Genomic DNA, 10,429 nt, shown 5'->3' on the forward strand with positions numbered 1-10,429 from the left:
GATGCTAAAAGGCAGATGACCACAGTGAAGATCAGGGGACAGCTGGCCTAACGCTCTATAGTGGTGCTTTAAATGGAAGATAGAAACTGTGGTCTCTCCCAGTGAAACACCATGCGCATATTCAGAGGCAAGATTAATATATATGAAGGTGGAGGACGTGAGCAGCGTGCTATGAGAAATGGAACCAAATATTCCCTAGGTCTTAAAATTCAGTGATTGCCCCCTCCTAGCCACCTCCTTCTGTCTGAAGTCATGGTAAATGGCATTCTCAGAGTGCATACTGTGAAGTTTCGAGTATCAAGTGGGTCTGCATTGATGTAAACATAAGTCTAAGAATGGAGGTTCCTCTCCATAGTGGTTCATAAGAACACATGACTCTTACAAAGATTTGACAATGTGGACTTAGCAGGGGAAAAAAAGAAGAGTGGGGAATTAGAGTAAATCTCTGTGGTTTAGAGCTTATGCTTTGATTCACATTTGTAATTAAACAGCCTTGGACCCATTCAAATGCATCACTCCAGGAAAGTCCTCTCCTCTGTCCTATATCATCATTTTTTCCTTGTCTATTTGTTGGATCATTTCCAACACATGTAAACATGTTTTTTCTTTTTCATCTTATAAAAATGTCCTCTCTGGACTGTACTTCCCTCTTCAGCTGCTGCCCATTTCTCTGTTCTCCTTTTTAGAAAAACTTCTTGAAAGATTTGACTATTCACTACTCACTATTTATTCCTCCAATTTTGTTACCACACTCTAATTAGGCTTTTCCACCACTACTCCCCAAAAGCTCATTAATGAACTCCATGTTGCTGAATCCAACGGTCAATGCTCAGTCATCCCTCTTGGCATTATCAGCAACATCTGATACAATTGATAGCATTCAATTTCTTGGAAATACTTCCTTCACTTGCAATCCATGGACACACATTGGCTGCCTCCCTTACTGGTTTATCCTCTTCTCCAAGCCCAGTGCTTGGTTCTTGAACCTCTCTCTTTTCTCCACACTCTCACTTAAGACCTCATGGCGTTAAATACCATCTCTATGTTAATGACTGCCAGATTTATACTTCCATGCTGGACCTCTCCTCTGAAACCTTTTCTTATCCATCCAACCATCTACTCAGCAACTCTATTTGGATGTCTAAAACATATCTCAAAATTAATATGTCCCAAGCCAAACTCATGATCTCCTTGCCACCATCAAATTTGGATCACCCATAATCTTTCCCATCTCAGTAAATAGCATCCGTCCTTCCACTTGTTCAAGCCCAAAATCTCAGAATTTGTGTCTAATTTCCTTAAAGTAAGAGGTTTTTTTTTCTTTTCCCAAGAGAGGTCCTACTAAAATGTCACAGATCCCTTTGAAGAAGGACCCAGTGCCACAAGTACCACAAATCTTCCTTTCAGTCTTCCCCAAAGGGAATGTGGTAATTTACCAGGGTGACTGTGCACCATGGAAATGGAAATACCCAAACTTTTCTGGGATTACTGAAGACTGGCTCTGAGTTGACACTCATTCCTAAGAACCCAAAATGCTACTGTGGCCTACAAGACCAAATGGGGACCTATGGAAGTCAGGTGATAAATGTAATTTTGGCCTAAGTCTTTCATGGACACAGTGGATGCAGAGACCCATTCTGTGATTATTTCCCTAGTGGCTTAAGGTCCAGTTGGAATTGACATTCTCAGGAACTGTCAGAATCCCCACAAGAAGGGCAGAATAGTGATGGTTAAGATTATAGACTCTGGAGCTAGCCTGCCTGGGTTCAAATCCAATATATGTCACTAGCTGTGTGGCCTTGGGCAAATTACTTTATTAACTCCTTTGTGCTTCTGTTTCCTAATCTTAAAAATGAGATAATAATATCCCTTAAGGGTGGTATGAGGATTAAATGAGTTAGTATTTGTCAAATGCCTATACATAGTAAGTGCTACATAAATGTTGCTTAAATAAATAAATTCCTTAATCCCTTTCTTTACTTCACACTGCCCTTCAAATCAGTCAGGAACTCCTTTTGGCTTTACCGGCAAGTCATATTTTAAGTCTGACTGTTTTACACTACACTCCCTCCTCCCAGCCCCCACTGCCACCACCACAGAGCCAGCCACAACCAACTCTTACTGGATTATTGCAGTAACCTCTTAACTGATCAGGCCCTCCATTACCTCCCTAACCCCATCTCTTAATAGTCTCCATATTCATCCTACTGCACTCCCCCCACACCAGCTGCTCCCCAAGGACTCCAGACTTGCTCTCACTTTAGTGCCTTTGCACTGGCTGTCTCCTTGGCCTCGGATGCTCTCGCTCTGGTTATCCTCATGTGTCAACACTCTGACGTTTTTCGCAAATGTCAACTTCCTAATAAAGCCCACACTGATCATTCCTATTTAAACATTATTATGCCCCCATACATATTCCCAATACATCCATACACACTCCTTATCCTGCTCTATTTTAATAGCACTCATCACTTTCTAAAATGTACAGAATTTACTGTATTTACTAGATCCCACAGAAGATCCTGAAAAGGTCTCAGGTGATTGAAGATCCACTAGATAGAAGGCACATGAATCCCCGAGTCACTGCTTAGAGCAGAGTTGTCCAGGAGAACCTCCTGAGCAGCAACATACGCACTGAACTTTCCATGAGCAAGGGCTGACTGCTTGCCGGGAGGTCCATCACCAGTTCGATGGAGCACAGATTACTGCCTCTACCTGGCCTTACTATCATTCAAGAGCCTCCTTAACTGCCCAACTAATATCCCAGGGGTGAATGGAGTCATGCATAGGAAAAAGAAAATAACAATAGCACCTACAGCACCCAGCAACCAGAGAGAGGAAAACAAGCAGAATGCCTAAAACTGGCAGCTCCTTATATACCAGAAATGCTGGAGAAGAAAAATGATAGCTTTAATTTTTGAATGAGATTTTAAAAATGATAATAACAATGGTGCTCAAAGAAATTCACTTCTAATATATGAAGAGGAAAAAAAAAACAGACTCTGGAATTCAAAGAGTTTTTTCTTGTTTTGTTTTCTTTTTTAACTTTACAAATTCCACAGATGGAATAGAAGGAGCTTCTATTTTCTGTTGGAGATTGAATTTGGACCTGTATGATCAAGCAAAACATATCTCAACACAGAAAGTAAAAACACAAAGAGATGGAAATCATAAGAGAAATGTTTAAAAAGGGCTTGGAGGACAGATGCATAGACCCAACATGTGAATAATGAAATTTCCAAGGGAGGGAAAGGGAACAGATGTAGGAATGCATTAATTAAGGAAATAACAGAAGAAATTTTCCCTTTTTTGAAGAAAGACTCAAGTCTACAAATTTAAAGTGTTCATTGAGTTCCAGGCATAATTGATGAGGAAAAAAATTTTTTAAAACCCAGTTGGGCATATCCAGGCAGAATTCCTAAATTCAAGCATAAAGAAAATGTATAGGCTGTCACACATAAAAACTGTGTTACATACAAAGGAAAGGGCCAACACAAATAGGACTGAGGCACTAGACACAAGAATTACCCCCATAGAGCACTGAGGGAGGAGGATGCCAACCCCAAATCCTATCCCCACTGAGAAAGCCAGCTGTCAGCGTGAGAGAGGGAGTGGCAAATATGCGGGAATCCAGGACTTACATCACGCACATATTCCATCTAAGGTAATGCTTCATGAAGCATGCCAAGACAACAAGATAATCAAAACAGAGTCCCCAGTAGGGCACAAAGAGGTGATGAAATAGCATGAACATAAGTCTCTGTCTCTCTGCATATGTGTGTGTGTGTACAGTTTTCCACTTAGATATACTTAATTTTCCACTTAAACCTAAATTGAAAATGGTAGGATGTCTGGGAATTTGTAATATAAGTGCTAAACAATGATCATATAAAGAGAAGAAACAACCTACAGAGGAAAACCTAAAAAAGTCTAAAAGTATTAAATGATCTCATAAATCCTTGGGAAGGGAGGAAGGAGCAAGTAGAGAAGGGAAGTGGAAGTTTTCTTAAGGTTTCACCTGAGAAACAAGTAGGGAAATGAAAACATTATAAAGGTGAAAGAGAGAAAATAAAACACTTCCATGGAGAGATATGATCGGTACCTTATTTTCATATTGATAGCAGAGAAAGAAGTGGTTCAATAGAAATAAACAAAATGGGAGATTAATACCTAGAAGAGTGGGGAAATGTGATAGAACCTCTAAATTTAATAAGGAAAAGATAGACAATTAATAGTACTTTGATCAACCCACCAAAACTAAGGGGTGGGGGAAGGAAAAACAACATAATATAAATAATATGCATGAGGTAAAATGAAAGAAATAAAATCAAAAATATCTGTTTTCAGTTAAATGTGAACGGATTGGATTCATCTTTCAAAGACAAAGACTGTCAGATTGGATTTTTTAAAAAGTAGATGTGTCTATTTTCAAAACACACTGGAAACAAAAGTTTTTTTTAATGTTGGAAAGAAAGAAGTAGGCAAACAGATATCAGGAAAATACATTTTTTTTAGAAAAGGAAAGGAGGAAAAGCAGCATACAATTATAATTAGCAAAGCAGCATTTAAGATTAAAAGCATTAATCAGGGCAAGAGGAAGGTTATAAAACATAAAGGCACCATTTATTAAAAGGATGTAACAGTCACAAATCTGTAGGTACCAAATATCTAAAAAGCTAAATATATGAGGCAAACACCACTAGAAATCTTCTTTAAAAATGATACATAAACCTTAACTTTATACTAGGTTATTTTAATAATTAATTTTATTATATCACTTTTATATTTTTGTTCCTGTGTTTAGTGTAGGTGGCCATGTTTATGCTTTGGTAGATCCCCTCAGGTGCAGTTATTCTTAGAGGAAGGGTGCCTGTAGGTATTAAGTTTACTTATAAAGATTCCAACAAGGGTCTTGTTTTGAAAGCTGGTGATCCCCTTACCACACTGTACACTCTCCCTTAGGCCAAAGTGAACCCAGCAAGAAGCATCACAGGGCCCACCAGGCAGAGAGCAGAATGGAGGGCCCCTGGGGCCCCTCTGAGGATATGTTCCATCCCTACTGGTGCAGCACGGCCTCAGGCCATCCTTCCACCCTGGTCCTCCACCAGGACCATCTCAGCCTCACACTGCATCCTCACCCCTAATGTGTTACCCCAGTGGGGTAAAAGGGGTGGGTGTCCTGAAGGGAGACCAGAGTCCTCTCTGTCCTCTGCTAGCCACTCCCTAGATTCAATCCTGACACTTGGCAAACATTCATCCCTCTTCAGTTTCAACAACAAAAGAGTTTTTGAGTACACAGTATGTATAAGACCCTGTTCTGGGCTTCTTTATTTAGGGCACTTTTTTCCCCAAGATTTCCCTCAGGTCTGGTGAGTGAGCCAGAGTTCTAGGACTCATGTGGCTTCCAAATGCTCCACATTTTGGGGTTGTCTGGCAATGGTCCATAGGCAGTTCTGACCCATGACTTAATTTCCATCAGGCTGAGGAAAAATTATTGTATTAAGATTAATACAAGGACTTCCCTGGTGGCACAGCGGTTAAGAATCCTCCTGTCAATGCAGAGGACACAGGTTCGATCCCTGGTCTGGGAAGATCCCACATGCCACGGAGCAACTAAGCCCATGCACCACAACTACTGAGCCTGTGCTCTAGAGCCCATGAACCACAACTACTGAAGTGCCTAGAGCCCGTGCTCCACAACAAGAGAAGCCACCGCAATGAGAATCCCCTGCCCTGCAACAAAGAGTAGCCCCCACTCGCTGCAACTAGAGAAAGCCCATGCACAGCAATGAAGACCCAACGCAGCCAAAAATAAATTAATTAATTAATCTTAAAAAAGATTAATACAATAAAGTGAGTTTTTAGTGAAGCTAAATCTATTCCATTTATACAATAAAGTGAGTTTTTAGTGAAGCTAAATCTATTCCATTTAGACAATTTTTCTTTATCCTGATACTATGTCCTTCCTCTTTATAGCTTAGTCTTTCTCTTATGAAATGATAGCAGATGGCAGAGTTTTTTTTAATATTCTTACTTGAAAAATAAAACGTTGACGACCCTATGAACCCCCCCCACAAATAATTTAATGTATGATGAATGTAAGATGTATAACTCTGTGAATTCAAATGTGTGGGGACCTCTGTTCTCTATGGCTTCCTCTCTGTACTTTGTGTGGGTGTGGGTGTGTGGCCACGCTGCAGGGCATGCGGGATCTTAGTTCCCCAAACAGGGATCGACCCCGTGCCCTTTGCAGTGGAAGCACGGAGTCTTAACCACAGGACCTCCAGGGAAGCCTCCCCACCCCCATACTACTAAGAACTATCCATGCTGAAAGTATACATTTCTGCCATCACCTCTCACTCTGCAAATGCATCTTGACCAGCAATGGAAATGGTCCAGTCATTCAAGGAACCAGATTTCACCTGGAGGGATGGGGGCTACATAATACAGAATCCAGTCCTGGGAGGCTGGAAGAACACACTGCAGTGCCAAGCATTGCTGAACCTGATGGATCTGTCCCCACATTGCCAACTGATGTCATAAGTTTGGTCCCCCACATATTCTACTGGGTAAACTCATCATAATCCAATGTCATTCTAAAAGAAAAATTCTCAGATACACTCATAGCAATCATCACAAATATGACAAACTTGCCCTGAATCTGTCTTTAAAATTCAAAAGAAAAAACAGTGAAAATTGAAGGTCATAATTTTACCGATCAAACCAAAGACAGAGAAGTGTTGCCTTCATTTACATCATGCTCTTACCTTCCAAAATTTCAAAATGATTCCTGATGTTCTCTCCATTATTCAGTGATTAAAATTTTAGGAAGTTTACTTTTAACCCAGGTTGAATTTGGCAGTTTGGCTCATTTGACATGGTGCTTCACTTCTTTCCTGCACAGGAGACAGCATAGTATAGGGAACTTTGGTCTGTCTGACAGCAAGTATCTGAGTTTGAATCTTGACTGAAAATTTTTTATTAGCTATATTACTTTCAGCAAGCTTTTAACATCTCTAAGCCTCAGTTTTATCATTTGTAAAATGGGTATTATAAGACAAACAGCATAGTTGTAATACAGTTGGTATAAAGTATTCAAGAAATGCTAGTAGTATTTTTTAATATAATTAGACCCAAATTTTACTTTCAAATAAACTTACACAAGATAACTTTTTTTCTGTTTGTATTATTTTTCAAAAAGCAACTGGGAGGAAGAGTTTAAATTTGCTTCTCAAGTTCGTAAAGAATTACACAGATGAACCTGGAGTGAAAAGGGTCTTGGGCCAAATGTTTTGCCTGCTCGTAATGCCACATATCCACAAATAAGAACTACAAGTGGTCTCAGCTTTAATTTCACACCACTGTCTCTTTAACCAAGCAGCATCCTCAGAGCTGTGCTTCAGTGCTGAATCATTACTGACTCAGAGGTTTATAAATACTGCTACATGAATCACTTGGAGTTTTCTTTAGTGGTCCCCTACTTCCCTCTCAAAGATTCAATTAAACCTGACCCCGCAAAGGGAGTGATATCTGACTTCCCATATTAGTGGGACTGGTAAGTCTCTATGACGTACATGATACATTTATAAGAAGGAACATTCTAAAATTAAGCTTAATGTATTCTCATTCAATTCACTAAATAACTGATGTAACTTGAAGACAGTAAGCTACCCTCATCAGTTTTCTGTAACAGCTTACTAAATGTCAGAAAGAAATAGAAATGTTCTAAACTAGGACCCCACTCCTAATTCCTTACAAAATAATTTAGAATGCATACATTTTATAGAAAAAAGTTTTAAAATGATGTAAATATAATAACATTAAGAATCTAAATTTCATTTGGTAGGAATGGTTAAAAGATAACACTCAGAAAGACAGCTAAGGTGCCGTGTTGAAAGCAGCTGAAATGTTACTACTGGTACATGAAATCATTTCAGTAAGGAATTTACTTCAGAAATAGGGGCGAAGAATTATAGAATAATGCACAAGTCAACACTGTTAGAGCTAACACATCATCTACGCTAACAATGAGGTACAGCAGCAAAGATAATCCAAAAATCTTTTATATTTGCTTTTGTATTATATTATTATTTGCAGTAGATATATCTTCCCAATTGTATTTCAGATTTGTTTCCCTTTTTGGATATTAATTACCTGATGGATGGGGGAACATACCCAATAGCAATCTCAACAGGGAAGCCAGGGAGATAAAATTTTGCCAGAGATCATCTACAAAACAAATTGTGTCTGTAAATGAGTAGGAGGTGTGGCCTGGAACCCTGAGAGTATGGAGGGGAGTGAGGCCAAGCACTTTATTGATGGTTCTGCCATCCATCAGCCCCAACAAGTGGCCCAGGGAGAAGCGTGGCTGCAAACATGCCTACTCACTGCAATCTCTCTCCTTTCCCTCAGGCACACAACTAACCTCTTCAGAGCTATCATGGTTAGAGCATTGTGGAGGACCAGCCTCCTGAGAAAGGACCACCTGAGTCCTGGATGAGAGCCTCCTGGGTTTCTTTGGGGCCAGAGAAATCCTGAAAATACACATCACCCATATATGTTTTGAGACATGCTTTAGATGTTTATTTTTAGAAGCCCTGCAACTACTTGAAAAATTGAATGTATTGCAGAATAGAGTTATGGCCAATGGTGGCAGAATCTACATGAAGTCTCTGCTTCATGGTCTTCTGGGAAAAACCCTTCAACTGTTGGCTATACTGTTCAGTATAACTGTGTAGCTCATTGTGTTTTTGAACATGTTGGTGGTGCTGTCATGTATTCTGGACTATCAATGGAGCCCACAATTCAAAATTCAGATGTTAAAATATTTGCAAATTTGCAGATAATCTTAATTGACATTTTTATAACATCCAAAAAGGTGACACTGTGATTGCAAAAAGCCCAAGTGATCCAAAATCAAATATGTGTAAAAGAGTAATTGGTTTGAAAGGAGACAAAATCCTCAGCAATAGTCCATCAGGTTTCTTTAAAAGCTATAATTATGTGCCAATGGATCATGTTTGGTTAGAAGGTGGTAATCTACACAATTCTACAGATTGCAAGTACTTTGGACCTATTCCATGTAGACTAATAAGAGGATGTGTCTTCTTTAAGATTTGGCCTCTGAGTGATTTGGATTTCTACCTGAAGGCCGTAATGGACACAGATTTTACAATGATTAGCAAGTATTTATTCTTTGACTTGCTTATTGTCTCCTGTTCAAGTGAATTTATTATTGTCACTGAAATCATATACTTACCAATAAAATACTATTCAAAAAAATAAAACCAAGTACTCCCAAATTGGGGGGGGGGGGCAAGTCTAAAGAAAGCTAATATAAATCAATTGAAAATGAATGCGCTAAGCCACATGCTGAGAAGAATTTGAAAAGAAATCTTTCTTATTCTTAAGAAGGAGATGAACTGCAATTTATGTAAAAATTCTTCTTAATCTTTTAAATTCTAGGGAAGGTAACAGTGGAACAACTAGTTTCAAATCTCTTCCCAGACACAGACAAAATCATAAAAGTAAAATATAGGAAAAAATTCCTCAGTACTGAAAGTAAGGCATGTTGTCAACGAACAAGGAAGATTATCTGACCTATAAGGTAAAAGGATAAACAGGATCAGAAGATCTCACTAAAAAACAATTCAGTTTTCCCTGGAAGTACAGGGTTACAGGAAGAGAGTAAAGCAAATCTTGACAAGTTTCACCAGCAATCCCTAATAATGAGGGATGAGGGCAAGAGGTGAGTGCAGCAATGGATGGATCTGTGGATTCAGAGGCTGGGGCAGGTGGGAAAAGCAAGCCCTGGGTAGAGCAGAAAACTGTGCAGCAACTCAGCTTGCTGCGCCTGGGTTCTAGATAGCAGAGTGGACGCATTTTGACCTGGAGAAACATTTCCTGAAATGGGGAAGGAGGCAGGACCCTCAATCCCACTCTGACAGAGCAGGAAGGATGGTGGAGAAAGATGAAGGTCACTCCTTGTGAAGGCACATTTGTACGGGCTCTAACTGCAGCGTATATGGAGCAGGGAGGCCCATGAAGCTCGCTCCAAGCTTTCTCTCGTCCAAAATTTTACCTTCCTGGCCATTTCCTCCCGATACATTAAAATGCATTCCCAAATTACAATAGAAATAATTGGGAACATTGTAGAGGGACAGCCCTCCAAAATGACAAGTCACTCTCCCAGTCTGGAGGGTAAAATCTCTGGGGAAGATCCTAGAGAAAGCTATACCCACCTTGTGTACTTGGAGTTAGTGGTCGGGCTAAACAAAATGCCAAATGTAAAATATCTGGCCTCAGGTACAGTAATTTCAGCAAAGAGTGGAAACACAACTTCTGAGACAAACATAAATTTCCCCCCTTCCTGACCCACATGTGACCCCGTTCCCTCCCTACCCTATTCAGGCTACTGAATGATTGAATT

The 10,429-nt window shown here is 39.7% G+C and overlaps 1 pseudogene; it reads left to right on the forward strand.

Annotated features, from left to right (window-relative positions):
- The first annotated feature begins 3,553 nt into the window (after window positions 1–3,553).
- Window positions 3,554–9,248, forward strand: LOC111168065 (mitochondrial inner membrane protease subunit 1 pseudogene; annotated as a pseudogene).
- Window positions 9,249–10,429: the final 1,181 nt, after the last annotated feature.

Source organism: Delphinapterus leucas, chromosome 7 (assembly GCF_059928025.1).
Source record: "Delphinapterus leucas isolate spDelLeu-1000000601 "Yukka" chromosome 7, BTC_Dleu_Yukka2, whole genome shotgun sequence".
Taxonomy (NCBI): domain Eukaryota; kingdom Metazoa; phylum Chordata; class Mammalia; order Artiodactyla; family Monodontidae; genus Delphinapterus; species Delphinapterus leucas.